The sequence below is a fragment of the Phaethon aethereus genome (assembly GCF_964289735.1).
Source record: "Phaethon aethereus genome assembly, chromosome: 2".
Taxonomy (NCBI): domain Eukaryota; kingdom Metazoa; phylum Chordata; class Aves; order Phaethontiformes; family Phaethontidae; genus Phaethon; species Phaethon aethereus.
The window spans coordinates 127482651-127500268 of NC_138582.1; positions in this window are offsets into that span (position 1 = coordinate 127482651).

A 17618-nucleotide genomic window follows, 5' to 3' on the forward strand; every position below is an offset into this window, starting at 1 on the left:
AATAATCTACAAAGTATAAACAAGGTGCTTTTTTTTTTGGTGCTGTTTCTTGCAGAAAGTATTCGCTAAAATTGTTTCCAGCTTTCTAGAGCTTATGAGTTTTTTTAAATACTCCACTGAAGTAACATTACAATATCAGTACCAAGTTTAAGCACCAGACCATTAAAAAAGTCAAACTTTGACCAGAACATGTGACTTCTAAAAAGTTTCTCCATTGCAGGGAGAAGGAGGTTTTGGGTTTCTTGTTTGTTTTGGGTTTTTTTGTTTGTTTTTTAACTCTGCAGTTCTACATTCTGACTGTTCAATTCCAGTACAGCAAAGTATTTCAAATTCGTTTGCAATATTAAATGAAAAGTTGTTTTGATATTGTTTCACAGGTACCTCAGTAAGGTCAGGTTTGATATCTTCTCTTGCACAAGTAAAAAAATTTGTGCAAGTGAATTCACTTCTACTGCCAGTGTAGCAGTTCTTCGCTATACTGTTTGCAAGGTAGACACTGTATAACTCTGCTCCTATTTAAATTATTTTTTACTTTTTTTTTTAGATTAGTTATGCAGCTTCCTTTCTACAACAATAACAAAAAGTTGGTAGATTGGAAAACTGTGTACTGTATACTACTTTTTCAGACCTTCTAAATCAAATTAAATCCACTCAACATAGCAAAAGAGCCCTCAGGCATAATTCTACATACTACTTATTTGCAGTATTAAATATTCAGTATTTTTCCTTTTAAAAGCATATTTTTACAATTATAGTAATAAACTTCCATGCTAAATCATATTTGGGTTTGCATTTAACCTTGGTTTTTTCCAAGTTGTCAAAACTCAGCTTTTCATACTCAGTCTTTCTGATATATAAAAAACTGAGTCAATATGGAAGGAAATTAAGTAGCATTTTATTTCTATGCTAAGCTTACATCTGAATGTTCTTTTTACATAATGTAGAAGAGTGAATAAATGGGTACATTAGTCCAAGCAGTGCAATAGTCAAATATACTCATGAACATTCACATTTCTAAGCCATTGGCTGTCTATTTGGGTCAGTCTGATCTATGCATTTCATATATTCTGTTGAATGACAGTCACTCCAGTGTTCATACTGGAATCAAACATAGACATTTAGAAGTATAAAAAACTCAATCATAACATTAAGACAGTACAGTAGTAACATAATATTGATTCCTAAGTTTGAGTCATACTTGACCTTTATTTATGTGCACGGTGACTAACTTCAGTGAGGATATTATGCATCAACCTGAAAAATTGCCTTCTGATTTCCTCTAATTATCTCTCAGATATCATAGTAGTGGTACTTTTAGGAGCAGTCAGAGTGTGCTAATGATCATCTTTGAAACAAAAGACTGCTAAACAAGGATATGACTTGGTTATAATTACTACATTTATTGCAGAACTTGTGTACACTGTTCAGTGACACTCTGCTATCTTTTGCAAGGATATGAATGATGAATTTTGAAGGCTTAACGTGTATCAGAGCAGTTTAATAGTACAGCATAAAGTATCTGGTGAGCTCCCAAATTACCTCACTGCCAAATTCAATTTTTCAAATTCAAAGTATGTCAACAGAAGAAGTCTTCAATAAAGCTTTTTTAACACGAGTGTGGCTACTTTTTTCCCCTCCTAGAATTTAAGAAAACCTGCCACTGGTCCACTGAATCCAAAATTAAATTTCATTAACTAATTATTCATTATTTTATGTGGTTTTAGAACTTTAATGATACAGAATTCCAGCTGTCAGGGTAGAGCAGTGGCCAGGGCACTGCAGGCCAGCAAAGCAGGGGCCTTTGTCAGCCAGGACCTATCCCACTGCTCCCAGCAATGGAACAGGGCAGACCCAGAGATGATGGCCAGGTCCAACCAAGAGTTGAGATTGCCAGACAAGTTCATGCTGAGAAGGCAGATCTGAGGTCAAGCTCAAGCAATGAGTGAAGGCCCCAAACTGAGCTTAAATAGCGCTCCTGTGCCATGGGTTAGGGTAGAGACACCAATTGAGGGAGGTTACGGCCATTAAGTCCTGCTAGTGCCCTGAGGGCCCTGACATGAAGCGCACTTATACAGAAGCAACTATGAAGCTCCCAGTTTCAGATGAGCTGAAATTTAGCTAGATACTGGAGGCAGGTTCCCCTTGGCCCCTGGTCAGCCATATCTTCCTCTTGGGCAAGACTGCATTTCCTGCTCAGGCCTCTCATCTATTTATCTTGGTGCATCTACCTTGAACATTACTCCATCAAGGTAGAGGGGTACTTGACCTTTCTCATTTGCTGTTGCTATTACTTACAAAGCTGGAGATTCATCATCAGGCAACAGTGGCTGTTGAAGACTATAAGGTGTTGAACACAGGTGGAGAGCAACACTGGAGGCCTGTAATGAGCGAGGGTTGTATGATCCATTGTGGGAGTGTGGAATCTTTAAAGGCAGGCATGATGCACATTGAAAGGAGAAGTTTCAGGACACAGTAAAGGAACAGATGTTTCTGATCCAACATCAGTCTGAACAGGAAATTAATAGCTGCTACAGGAGACTGAAGTAGACTAAGCACAGGGGAATCAGCTATAGACCATAACAAGAAAGGAGAAAGCAGTGCTGCTTACTAAAACACTGGCACACAGATGCAGCCCTGCATGATGTTTTAGCAGCTTAGGTATTAATAACTTGCAGTGGTAATCACCTCACACTCTTCTGGCTACTGAGTACAGAATGTATATATTTTCATATGTACCTATATTGATGTATTTTCATATATAACTATTGATTGGCTTGTAAAATACACTTTGAATGCTGTTGAGTAGTACACTTTTTTTTCAGAAAACAAAAAACTCTGGTATACCATCCTCAAAAGATTGTTGACCTGTGGCCTTCTATCCATCTGCAGCAAGGCATGGAAAATAGTGTCATTCCATTAGAAAATTAATATGGAGATTTGAAGCTTTCTTAGTATTGGCTTACTTTGAGATTATGATCAATCTGTTTTCATAATGTAAAAATCATGAAGATAAACAGAGGCATTAACACCTTTGTAAATATATAAAGCCAAGCTCTCATTCACAAGTTCATACCCATTTTAACTTCCTGACCACAAAGGAAGTTGTAGAGAGGAAAATCGATACATTATTTTTATTTGGTGAATGTCTGTTTGTTAAATTCTCTCTCCTTTTAGAGTAAAATGGCAACATTTTGAAGTAGAATCATCTTTATGGGTATAATTTTATTATAATACTGTCCTGGTTTTGTCTGGGATGGAGTAGTTTTTTCTTCCTGATAGCTGGTATAGTGCCGTGCTTTGGAGCTGGTATGAGAATAATGGCTAAACCACAATAAGTAGCAAGCATTGAACAATACCAATGCTGTACAAAATAAAGATGAACCTCTCTCCAAGGATCTTGTATCAGAATTTCAGTCTGCAGTGTTGGCTCTTACGCTATCCGGTTCAATTTATCCATCTTCTGCCATGATCTTGATGTGCTCTGAAATTGCACCAAAGTATAGCTGGTCGCAAATTTCACACTTACCATTTTAGACAAGTGAAAGGTCAAGGGCTTACAACAGTTGAGCAGTTCCTTATCAGTACCACAAAGCACAGACAGGCATGGAAGTGACTGCAGGTCAGATCAGCTGTAATGTATACTAACTATAAAAGTCCACACAGATCCATCCCACTACCCCCTAGATAGCAGAATATGTATGTTTGAACATTGCTCACTTGTCTCACTTCTCATCTGCTCTGTGCGACATTGGAATCAAACATACATCCACACTTTCATTTAGTGCCATCATTTTGTTTTCAGAATAGACAAGCATTAAGTAGCTCTTTCAATGAAAAGCCTTTCTGTATTTGGAGGGACCAGTTTAACTCCTAAGACAGAATTAAGACTTTAAAATAACCAACTAACCAAAGGAAAAACAAAAGAAAGTAGAAGTGGTCTAATATCTCGTTGAGAATGCTGCTAGAGGGAAAACATATAATGACATAGTACATTCTAAAATCTGAAAAATAGGCATTGCTTCTAGTCTATAATGAGAAATTATACTCAGTGTTGGCTTGAATATTATAATATGGAATAAAGAAAACCTTTAAAGTGCTAATTGAATTTCCTTAAATCAGATTACCAGGCCCCATTACAGCTGGCAACACTGGATTTATATATTTTTGTTTACAGGAATCTAACAGTATAAGACTACTGTTGACTATTTTAATGTTCGTAAGTCACGGAACTGAGTTATGGATGTCTCCCAGATGGGGAGAAAAAGCAAACTTGACATTGATGACTTAGCTTTCTTTCCTGCATAAAATAAAAACCATGACTGAACCTAAAAGAATTTTAACTATCTAACTTCTGATGTGTAGCTACTTCACAATTAGGTTTTGTCCTACAAAGGCCTCAGTTACAGATTCACAACCAGTCTCAGCCAAGGAGAAATGAAGACCTCTTTGTCCTGCAAAAAAATCTCATTAATCTCTTTTTAAAAATTTTTAGAACTTGGGTTGTTAATGTTCCAAATTTGAAGTAATTTCTTTTCCAAACTGTCATGTTTTAAAAGGAATTTAAATATATGATGATCACAGAATAATAAAAAAATTAAAAACCCTTTTTGGGTATACCCAAAAGGTTTGTTTTCTAAATTGACACTCAAGTCAAAAAACTGGTTTTCTTCCTCGCATTGGAACAGTATGGCCTACATATTTCTCACACTGGTATGTCACTCGGAGTATTACCCATTACTGCTCTTCCATGTGTTTGTCGATGAAGTCTCAACACATGGTCCAAGGCGATCAAAAGAGACTTCAGGGCCTTAGGACTGTTGGTAAGGGAATCTAGAGCACAGTTTTTTTCCTCTCTTCTTCCAGTTGCGAGCAGCCACATTGACAGAAACAGAAGGCCCAGTCTACTAATACATGGCTCCATGGCTGGTGTCACCATCACAATTTTGCGTTTTTAGATAATGATGTGATGGCCTACATGGCACCAGGCTGTCTGGCATCAGATGGGATTCACCTTTCTCAAAGGGGGAAGGTCTTTGCTCACAAGCTAGCAGGGCTGATTGACAGGGCTTTAAACTAGACTTGAAGCAGGAGGGGGATGATATCAGGCTTGCCCGTGACAAGCTGTGGGATGACATGCCAAGGTTAGAGGGACAGTCTGTTGCTCTGAGACATGCTGGCTACACTGCAACACACTTGAAGTCTTAGAGAGATGAGCCAGGGGCTCCTGAGGTAATAGGAGACAAAAGTGAAACATCAGTTAAATTGTCAATTTGTTAAAATTCTCAAAGGAATTAAGAGGTGTTCCTCTAAGAAGGTGACACAGCCGACAGCCCAGCTGAAGTGACTCTACACCAAGGCACACAGCATGGGCAACAAACAGGAAGAGTTGGAAGCCATCATGCTGCTAGAAAGCTACAAACCTAGTTGCCATTACTGAAACTTGGTGGGACGAATCCCACAACTGGAGTGCAGCCATCGATGGCTACAGGCTGTTCAAAAGGGACAGGCAAAGGAGGGGTGGGGGCATTGCCCTCTACATCAAGAAATAGATAATGTGAAGAGCTGTCTCTGAAGAATGGCCACAAGCAGGTTGAAAGCTTATGGGCAAGTATCAGAGATCAAGGCAACAGAGGGACCCTTGATGTCTACTACAGGCCACCTGATCAAAGGGAGCCTATTGATGAAGCCTTCTTACTCCAGCTACAGGAGGCATTGCCCTCACAGGCTGTTATCCTGCTGGTGGACTTCAACCTCCCCAACATCTGCCGGAAAATTAGCATGGTGAGCTATAGGTAGGAGACTCCTGGAATGCACTGAGGATAACTTCTTAAGCCAGGTAATAGACAGCCCTACCAGAGGGGACACAATACTAGACCTGTTGGTTCCAAATGAACTAATCAGCAACGTCAAGATTTGAGGCAGCCTGGCCTGCAGTGCTCATGCACTGTGGAGTTCGCAATCCTGAGGGCTACAGGGCAGGCGAAGACTAACGTCAGGACCCTGCATTTTAGGAAAGCAAACTTCCAGCTCTTCAGGGAGTTAGTCAATAGGACCCCTTGGGAAACTGCCCTCAGGGAAAAGGGAGCTGAACGGAGCTGGCAGATCTTTAAGGACACTTCCCATACAGCACAAGAGCTCTCGATCCCCAGGTCTGAGATACCAGGAAGGGAAGGCAAGAGACTAGCATGGATGAGTCAAGACCTGCTAGGCAACCTAAAGGGCAAAATGGAAATGCACAGGCAGTGGAAGCAGGGACAGGTATCCTGGGAAGAGTACAGGGATGGGGTCAGGACGGCCAAAGCACAGCTGGAGCTGAACTTGGCAAGGGATGCAAAGAATAAGGGCTTCTACAGGTATGTCAGCCAGAAAAGGCAGGTCAAAGAAAGCATACCCTCCCCACCCCGCAATGAGCAAGACTGGCAGACTGGTAAAAACAGACAACGATAAAGCTGAAGGACTCAACTTGTTTGCCTCAGTCTTCACTGGTAATCTCTCTTCCCACACCTCTCAAGTGGATGGACTACAAGACAGGGACTGGAGGAGCAAAGTCCCTCTCACTGTAAGAGAACATCAAGTTCAAGACCACCTGAAGAACCTGAACATACACAGTCTATGAGACTTGATGAGATGCACCCCAGAGTCTTGAGGGAACTGGCTGATGTAGTCGCCAAGCTACTCTCCATGATATTTGAAAAGTTCTGGCAGTCAGGTGAAGTCCTTGGAGACTGGAAAAAGGGAAACATTGCACCCATTTTTAAAAAGGGTAGAAAGGAGGACCCTGGGAACTACCGACCCATCAGCCTCACCTCTGTGCCTGGGAAGATCGTGGAACAGATCTTCCTAGAAGCTATGCTAAGGCACATGGAGGACAGCTTGACTTCACCAAGGGCAAGTCCTGCCTGACCAACCTAGTGGCCTTCTATGATGGAGTGACCACATCAGTGGACAAGGGAAGAAGTATGGATGTCATCTGTCTGGACTTGTGGAAGGCCTTTGACAAAACATCCTTCTCTCTAAATTGGAGAGATATGGACTTGATGGGTGGACTGTTCGGTAGATGAGGAATTGTTTGGATGGTCACATCCAGAGGGTAGTGGTCAATGGCTCAATGTCCAGATGAAGATCTGTGACGAGCAGTGTCATTTGAGGGTCCATACTGGGACCAGTACTGTTTAATATCTTCATCAATGACATAGTGGGATCGAGTGCACCCTCATCAAATTTGCAGATGACACGAAGCTGAGTGGTGCAGTTGACATGCCTGAGAGACAGACAAGCTCGAGGAACGGGCGCCTGTGAACCTCATGAGGTTCAAAAAGGCCAAGGGCAGGGTCCTGCACCTGGGTTGGTGGAACCCCCAGTATCAGTACAGGCTGGGGGATGGAGAGATTGAGAGCAGCCCTGCCAAGAAGGACTTGGATATACTGGGGGATGAAAAGCTGGACATGAGCTGGCAATGTGTGCTCGCAGCCCAGAAGACCAATCGTATCCTGGGCTGCATCAAAAGCAGTGTGGCCAGCAGGTCAAGGGAGGTGATTCTGCCCCTCTAGTCTGCTCTGGTGAGACCCCACCTGGAGTCCTGCATCCGGCTCTGGACCCCTTGGCACAGGAAAGACATGGACCTGTTGGAGAGGGTCCAGATGAGGGCCACAAAAATGATCAGAGTCATGGAACACCCCTCCTATGAGGACAGAATTGGGGTTGTTCAGGCTGGAGAAGAGAAGGCTCCAGGGAGACCTTATTGCAGCCTTCCAGTACTTAAAGAGGGCTTATAAGAAAGATGGGGACAGACTTTTTAGCAGGGTCTGTAGTGATAGGACAAGGGGGAATGGTTTTAAACTAAGAGTGTAGATTTAGACTAGACATAAGGAAGAAGTTTTTCACAATGAGGGTAGTGAAACACTGGCACAGGTTGCCCAGAGAGGTGGTAAATGCCCCATCCCTGGAAACACTCATGGTCAGGTTGGATGGGGCTCTGAGCAATCTGATCTAGTGGAAGATGTCCCTGCTTATTGCAGGGGGCTTGGACGAAATGACCTTTAAAGGTCCCTTCCAACCCAAACTATTCTATGATTGTTTACCCAACAGTACAGTTCAGCACATCAGTTTACTCCTGATTAACAGAATCTGTTTTGTGGATATAAAATATTTGATTTTGACTATCCTGCTTTCACTGTTAGTAGCCTACTAGAATTATATTACACACTATTACTGTAGTGTAGATTACTCTTTTTGTGCAAGCAGTTCTGTAGTTATATAACTATCTAAAATATGAAAGTTTATTTGGAGTAGCTTTTAATCATATGGCATACCAAGAAGCTAATTTTTACATAAATCATGCAAAAAGCACTTAAATTATTTCTTAAATCATGATGAATTAGTCCCCCATATCCACACTAGCTCTAAATACAGATAACTATGATACCTTAAACTTTCAATGCCAACATATAGTAAAATTGGGGTTTGGAGTCAGTTGGAATTATTGGCCCAGTATGCACCACCATCCAGTCTGTCCATTGCATAATACTTCAAAATTCTGTTCAAGCAGAATATATATTTTCTCTTGGACAAGAAAATGACTTTGAGATTTCTTCAAGCATGATGTTGGCATAGGCTATAGAGTAGTATCTTTGGACTATTGCAATACAAACCAGTAATAATGAATCTTGGCCTTTTATGTCATTGGACATATCTGATGGAATATGGAAGATCAATTACAGTTTACTGTATGCATAACTGGGATAGTTGCTGGAAATAGATATCAACAGAAGAAAAGCAGAAGCCATCACAAAGTAAATCACAATCAGCTACTCCTCTGACAGTAGTCTGAAACTCAAGGAGAACTGGATCTTTTGAGCATAATTGCCCATCTTTCACATCAAAATGGTGGCATAAGTATGTGTAGGAAAATATCCTCCAAGGGAAAATGGCAAGAATTTGCCTTTGCAACTAAGGTTGTTAGTCTACTCAATGTGAATTTCACAAAAATTCAAATTCTGAAATGATAAATCTGACAGAAATTAAAAGTTTATTTTTACCTCCTAGTGTGTGCAGTAACTTAAAGCCAAACACCAAACAAATGGGCAGCCGGCGTTTTATCCTGTGAGGTGTTAGCCATCTGGTCCCACAAAATAAAAAATTTATTTCAGTTGTCTTAAGTATCTAAGTTAAGATATTACGAAGATGCAAAGGCATTAAGATTTCACTTCAGAATGTTGGAGCACCTTTTCCTTGGAATTCCATCAAGAGTACACATACTAATTATGGTGTATTTGTCTCTGCTAAGTCAGATGAGGAAGTTCAGAATAAAAGTTATCTTCAGAAATTCCCATATGGTTTTGAAAAACAGCTGCTATAGCACAAGCCAAGTGGCACACTCAGCTTTATATAACAGTACCTGCATTGTGCTTTTTGTTACAGGGTTCCTTTCACTCATTCCCTTCTCCATGACAAGTACACCAGTCCCATCAGTTAGAATATCCAAAGGAATTTCTTTTTCCATGAAACTGCATTGCTGATGGTTTCTGCAGTACTTCTGATGTCTCATATTATTAAAAGCTTATTTGAAAACTTTACTGTTGCTAATTTTGGCTTCAGCAACAAAATAATTTGAATACTGCTCTATCTGTCCTTCATATGACACTGAAATGGTTGGATACCAACCTAATATTGACCAGATACCTGAAATCAAGAACATTTAATATTGTTCTGTCCTGAACACACCATTTGCCTGGGAAAGTTTCACCACCGAATGATAGGTGATAAAACTAAAACCAACGACCCAAACTGAGACTTAAAATAGCAGTGAGTTCTTCTTTGGTAAGATTTCACAGTGCTGTGTTTCTGTTCATCTTGCTCAGGGTTTTGGATGTGCACAGGACATCATCAGTGGTACCCGTGCTTTCTAACACCAGAGGCTTTACCACAGAGCAAAGCAGAGCTCCTTACACAGCCTTTTCACTGTTCAGATTCTGTTGCAATTAAAGGCTTACCTGCCCTGTTTCATGCAAGTTGTGCCCACAGACCCTGAAAAGTGTTCTGGGACACTGCTGTTCTCCAAGGCTCTTATGCTTATTTGCACAAAGTCTTTCAATAGTAGCCAGGAATTTTTCTGCTGATGTGGATTATCAAGCAATAAAGACTTCCCATGGATTTTACACATGCAGAAGAACATAGTAGTTTAAACTCACTTGCTAGTGAGCAACAGAAGTGTGTATATTTCAAAATGTCAATGGGAACAAAAAAAATAATCTATGAGTAGATCCCAACTCCAGCACCTTTACAAATAAATTCCGTGTAATTTATAACTACAGATATCCAAAGAACTTAATTTAGTGGTTATCCCAAAACTGCAGGGCAGAGTTAACATTGTTGGTTTCATAAGCTGGTTGGGTGGGTTTTTTTTACCTTATGCTAAACCTGGAATCCTTTCAGAGGAAGTGCAGGTATGGAAGGGGTATTGCACCATGTTTGGTCTTTTGTGGTCAGGGGTTGTAAGACACCATGCATGTCCCCAGCTCCCCATTGTGCGCACTGGGGAGACAGGACGCAGACCAGATCAAACTACTTTCAGTTCTGTTGCCAGCAGAGAAGTGCCACAAAACTGAGGAATGATGATGGATTCCAATTTACTATACAAAATTTCTTCTCCAGGTTAAGTGAACTATTAACATTTTCCACAAAAGCCACAAGGTGTCCCTTTCCAGGGGGAAACCATCAAGTCTGCCGTTACTAAATTAAAGGTCTTCAGTTAGGGGACTATCACTTATCACAACAACATAACAAGGCACTGCAGAGAGGGTATGATGCAAGAAAACTAGTACTTAAATGGAGACTTTCAAAGGTAATAGATCAGTACGTATTAAGATTAGTCAACAGTCTAGAACAGTAGGGAAAAACCTGAAAGCAAAATAGGTGATGTTTTTGAAAGCTTCTTTTTGTCAGTCAAAGTCAAAGTCAAAGTGCTGCCTCTGCTATATTCACAGTAATGCTTTAACTATGTGCTTAGCTCTCAGTACCATGCATTAACCGTTTTTACAATTTTCATCAGGGAGCAGCAAGGATCAGAGGGCCCCTAAGGGGCACAGAGCCAAGGGGAATAACCTGGTCAACAGGGCAGGGTCTCATTAGCCAGGGGCCACCCCACAGTACATGGGCAGGACAGGCCCAGAGACAGTAGCCAGGTCCAACCAAGAGTTGAAATCATCAGGCAAGTTCTTGGTGATGAAGTAGGTCTGAGGTCAAGCCAGGAATTCAGTCTGCAGGTCAGAGTCGTGTCCAGCAATTGCCAGGAAGACCCCAGGTCAAGCTGGGAAGTCTCCACAGAAGCCAGGGTCAACTGAACACATTGCCAGGCAGGGTCATAGCTGCAGCTGAGCTGAAAACAGTGCTCCTCCAGAGTAACTTAGGAATGAAATGAAGGAGCAGGGCTGAGCTTAAGTACATCTCCTGGTGCAGTGGGTGTGGGTCGAGGTCCCAGCTGAGGCACTCAGTGCACTCAGGCACCCTGACCAGTGCTGTATGCTGCCTAAAATTTTGCTACCTGCTGTGTTTATCACATCTGCTAAGTATTGTTGAAAAATTTTGCTGGTTTGTGCTGTAGCTTGAGCACTTCTTAGATAGATTCTGTTGAATGATACTTGAAAGAGTTTATTTCACATAGAAAGGTTTTTCCTCAAAAAAACCTAAAATCTGCATCTAAAATTATTTTTCTGTGCATTTATAAAGAACACCTATGAATATAATTGTTGTTCCTCTGTTTGAATGATTGATAAAATGGTACAGACTGGAAGGACGGGATGAGAAATAGACATGACCAGACAGAAGCAGTTGTGAGTCTTGGACTCAGACACTAAAGGCGGGATTTAACTGTCTAAACGCAAGTACTTTCGATTTGAGGTGCCCTAGAGTGTCCAAGATGTCCACACATATGATCTTTGCCAACAGGCTTTAAACCAGGTACGTCAAGGGGTGGTGATGACAGCTTGCAGATAAGCGAGGGAACAGAAGTCGGGGCAGTAAATACATGGGACAGGGTGATGGGAGCAAGAGAGCCCTCAGGAAGGATAAGACGGGTTAAAAGAAGGTTTGCCTCAAGTGTTTGTGCACAAATGCACACAGTCTGGGAAGGGAAGCAAACAGGAGGAGCTAGAGCTCTGTGTGTGGGTGCAGAACGAAGACATCATGAGGATAACTGAGATGTGGCGGGAGCTCTGCATTGTAAAGAGCATACAGGCTCTTTAGGAAAGACAGGCAGAGAAGACAAGGAAGCTATTTATGAGAGGGAGCAATCGGGATGTATGGAGCTCTTTTATGGAACAGAAGATAGTGTGACTGAGGTCTTGTGTCATGACTGAGGTCATGATCAGAAGAGAGGCTGATTAAAGCAGCATTGTAGTGGGAATCTGGGAATCATGTGGTCAATATTAGGAAATGGATGAAGTCTTTTTTAAGCAGCTCAAGGAAGTCACCAGATCACCAACCCTGGTTCTTATGGATTGCCACCTTAGCATGGGGACATTCTGCTGAAAAGGACCTGGGGGTCCTGGTTGGCAGTAAACTAAGCATACTAGAGGTATCAACAGGAGTGTAACCAGTAGATCTGGCAGTAGACTGACGCATACTGGGAGGTATCAACAGGACCATAGCAAGTAGATCAAAGAGTGATTATTCCCCTCTGTTTGCCACTTGTGTGACTGCATCTGGAATACTCCCTTTAGTTTTGGGCTTCCCAGTACGAGGAAGACGCTGGTAAACTTGCTCAAGTCTAGCGGAGGGCTACCAAGAGGTTCAGGAGGCCCGTGCCCCATCAGGAGAACCTGAAGGAACTGTGCTTTAGAGAGAAGGATTGTTTAGGGAAGGCATAGAACACATAGAAGCAGCTTTCTGGTACCTGAGAGGAGGTTACTAGGAAGACAGAGCCAATTTCTGTACTAAGGAGCACTGTGGGAGAATGAGCGCCATAAATTGAAACAGGGAAGTTTATAGTTTGAAATAAGGAAAAAAAATGTTCCACTGTGAAGATAATTAAGCATTGGAACAGGGGCCCAAAGAAATTAAGGAATCTCCATCCTTGTACCACTGCCCTCTCAGCACAGACACCCAGCGATGCCCTCCACACTGACGTGGCCAGGTCCTGCATAGAAGGGGCTGCTTAGCCCGTCGTTAGCTGGCACACACGATCCATCTTTCAAGACTCAACTGGGAAAAGCCCAGAGCAACCTCATCTGAATGCAGTGTTGACCCTCCTTTGAGCAGGGTGTTGGACTGGAGACCTCTTGAGGTTCCTTCCAACTGGAAGGATATGCAGTTCTATTGTACGTGGGACATACATGGTGCAGAAACCACAGGAGATTCTAGCTCTTCTGGAATGATAGATAGAGGCTACATGGAAAACCCAAGGGCATGTCAGATGGCTTTAAGGCTTGTGTTTAGGCAAATGAAAGCCTGCTTGACTTCTTTGCGAAGTGACCAGGTGACACATTGATCTTCCCATCACAAGTGAAGTATATGCAGAGAAGTATATGCCTACCTCTTCTTTTTCTATCTCTTTTTAGCTGTTATATCATTTTTTTAATTCATTTCAGGGGAGTTTATCATTACAGCCTTTTGAACAGATGGAAAGACTTTTCTGGCAATTCCTAACAAGTAGAATCCTTTTTCCAAAATGCCATTCAAACTAGGGACCATGTTTCAAGGTTGGATCAGCACATTTTTGATGAATTTCAAGTCCATACTATAATAGACACGACTGAAGCTAAAAATAGGGACAGGAGTAAAATAGACTTTGAAATGTTCAATCAAATAAGTGATAATCCAAAGAAAAACAGTCTGACAGTATTATTGTGGACAGCTCAAGACAAAATCTTTATTCTGCATTAATTTAAATGCTGATGTGCTTGTGTTGTATGTTGCTGTATTAAGGGTGTGTCTGATACAGCTTCCCTGCACAGGTCTTGTCAAGGTTGAGACTTCATGTTCACATACCAGTGTATACCAGTGAGATGGGTTATTGCTTCCGCTGACTTTTGTTATTTATGAAAATATAAGGGAAATAAAATGCAGAACAGGATTTTCTAACTTCAACAACTTAGCGCAGCTCAGAGCAGATTCAAGTCTTGTTTTCGCTATCTATATGTTATGCTGTAGTGTTGCCCATTAAATTCAAGTCGAGCAGAAGAAAAGGATGAATTTGCATATCCAGTTCCATTCAAGTTATGGACTTTTAAATCCGTGTTGCTTGTGTCTATAGACTAATGAGTGCACCATTATGGGAGAGGCTTAGTATGTCACTGCACTTGGCATGTCCAGGTTTTTGCTCCGCATATAATATTTTGAGAGCCATTTTTTTCAAGCATAGCGTAATAGGCTTTAACTTTGCTAAGCTTTTCTGCCAGGCCTCCAGTGCCCTGCTGTTCTATTATATTGAACTTGTAAGCAGGACGCTCTGCCAGGCTCACCCAGATTACTGCTGCAATAAGGGCCCTGCTGAGTGACTAGTGTCATGATAAGTGCTAGGGAGGGAGTTCACCATCCTGGCATACTGTTCTCATCTTATTAAATTCAGCTTTGTGGAAGCAGGGAGTCTGCCTCTCGGCCTCACTGGCTCTGGCTCAGTCCAACTGCTACTGTCAGACAATATGAAAATAGGAACCACCACAGCTAATGGCAGGTGCTGTACCACCACAGCTGAGGAGGAAAGAGAGATTTTTCTTTTTTTCTTTTTTTTTTTTTAATAGGCACTTGACTGGATTGATTTGAAAACATTTAGCTTTTTAATATTATTATAGCCCTCATACCCACAGATACTTGCTGAGCCACTGTTCTTTTTGAACGTGTTTATTCTGTCCAGTTTATAGAGCATCCTTTGTTCTTGTTTACTTACATTCAGGAAATATAATGTAGCAAGCAAGCCCTTGGAACAGGTCTGATACCATTCAGATTTGGTAAAGGATGGTATTGTAAAGATCCAGTCCTGACATCCATAGTCAGGCAAAACTCCCTACGGGGTGTTGCCCGAGGAAAATTTCCTGAATTCCAGTCCTGGGTTTCTACTGTGGGTGAAGCAACTTAGCCATTCAAGGTGCCTTGAATTCAGTGACACCCGCTTACCTAATTCTCATGTTTCTTTTAAAAATCTAACTTTAGTTTTGGGTGGAGGATTCAGAATCTTCCCCGAGCCCTAAAATGACCAGCTGTGATGTGAATGTAAGCTATGCTGCTGAAAGCAGCAGGAAAAGTGCAACATTCATAGAGAGGAGAGAAGAGGGGAACATGTGTTTGCGAGCCATCCCTATGGAGAGGAAGAAAACAAAAATCACTCATTTTGTAGTATGAATTTCCAGAGTAGTAAAACATGGCTTAGTTCTGAGTATCAGTTTTCAAAAGGGTATTTGCCCTTTATTTTTGAGCCTAAGGCTCTTTTGAGCTAAAAATGAAAAAGCCTTTCCCCAGGGCTTGTGAAAGGATAGATACATTACTTCTGCACTTCCTGGTGTCTGAGCATGTGTAGCGTCTTCCTTGATATTAGCAAATACATTGTTTCTCACTGTTCAACAATAAATGTTGAAATAACCCCATTATTGTCAATTCAACATTTTGTAAATTTGACATGATCAACACATGCAGTGTAACCTTTCTGAAATATCAATGTGGTCCAGCTACAGAAGTCATTGTTTAGCAAACCCAAGTTAGGATCAATAGAAAATCGAGATTTTCAAATGCATTTATGGCAGGAGTTGCTAAACCTGGCAGGTTGCAGTTCAGCAGCGCACTTGTTGGCCACGTCAGTCTTCATAAGAGTGACAGGTTTGATTAGGTTCTTTGAGAGAGGCTGATTCAAAAATTCAGATGAAATAAGATCTTTCTGCCAACTTGCAATATCACATTCACAATCCATTCCAGGCTCATCAAAGGTAAGGAACAAAAGACTTAACGTTTTAATCCCCCCTGAGAAAATGAACAAGGAAATTATGTCTCCAAAAAGTGTGATTTTTTTTTTTCTTGGAAAACAAGAGTGGAGAACTATCAGTGAAGCCGAGTACCATAAATATTGTGTGTCAGACCTTTCAAATCCCAGGCAATTGGCATGCAGGGGAATTCTTGTCAAATTTCAAGGGCAAATGAAAGGATAAAACAAATCTGTCTGGTCAAGTTCATTTGTTAGACAAGTCCAGCTTGTTCATACCTGTTCTTCATTTCTCTATCATATTCATAAAGTTGTCATTTGTAAAGGTTTTTAAATGTTCCTTCTAAGTCACACTTTTTCTTCTCTTTTTTTTTTTTTTTTTTAATTCCTTAAGTCTTTCTTCTTGTCCTGATTCACTGTGATGGTATTGGGGGAGGGAGTGGGTTGGGATTTTTTCTGCTCTGGTCACTGTGTGGTCCACACAGAGCAAGTTGCCAGGAAAAACATGATTAATTTAGAAGAGGTTTTAACCTTAACTTTTCTCTTTTTATCCACCTCTTTCACTATAGACTTAAAAAGTTTACTTGCAATTCAGAACGCTGCAGCTAATGAATGGATTACGGTGGTGTGGTTGCTGGAAATTGTCCAGGAGAAGTGTAGCCAAAAGGTAAGTAGAGAAAGCTAACAATCTCAAGTGAAGCTTTGCATTATATGAAAATTGTTTTACTTTGGTTTACTTTGAGAAAACACAAAGATCTCAGGCTTAGAAATCCTTGCCACTGAATCCAGGCTTGGAATAAGTAAATGTGGGGTGATTGTGGCATGATTCAGAAAATATTTTAGGAGGAATGCATGGAATCTACTCCAACTTAGAGATGACACTCATCTCTAGCTGTTGTGCCTGCCAACGTGGAACAAAGAACCTGTCTGTTAATGCTAATCAAACAGATTTATCTTTGGTTTTCATGCTGTAGTTTAAGTGATTCAACGGGGAGTTGCTCCTCTCTCAGTTTCTGAGGGATTAAATGGCCTTGGGATGTGACCTCTCTTTGTGAGGGGGAACATCAAGTCAGGATTCAGTTGTTTCAGATTTTTCTTCATTCGAATATGGAAGAAGAATGCCCTTGAGGTATTCCAACTGAGCAATAAAATTGTAAGAGGATAGCAGAGCTGGAAGCACTCTTTTCCATGGTAAATCTGAATCTTGAAACTTGATTCCATCTTCCATGATTTTGCAGCTGAAAAGTCTAGTACTTTTATATTGTGACAGTCAGGTGGGCAAGACGTTCTGAATGAAGGTGGGTCTATTAAAAAGTATTGACACTTGTCTTTCGTTCATCACATAAAACTAACATAGAGTGCATTACCAAAGACAAGTGCACCTTACCATCACACTTCAGGATCCTTTGTGCTGGTTAGCTGACAACCTCTTTTTGTAAAGTACGATAGATAGATATATGCTAGCCCGGGCATGCCTGTGGTATGTTGGGAAAAGTAATCAACATAAAAACCAGAAACAATGGACTAATCATATAGTCATTTTAATAAAGCCAAGTTATTGGTGTTTGGTTTTATATATATGTCTATCTTTTTCTAACTATATAAAAACATCATTTTTGGATATGGCAGTTTAGAAATGAGTGTAACTTTGCAGTGTTTGTAGCAGAAACACTGAATCGTTGTAGCACACAAGAGTGAAGGAGAAAAAGAA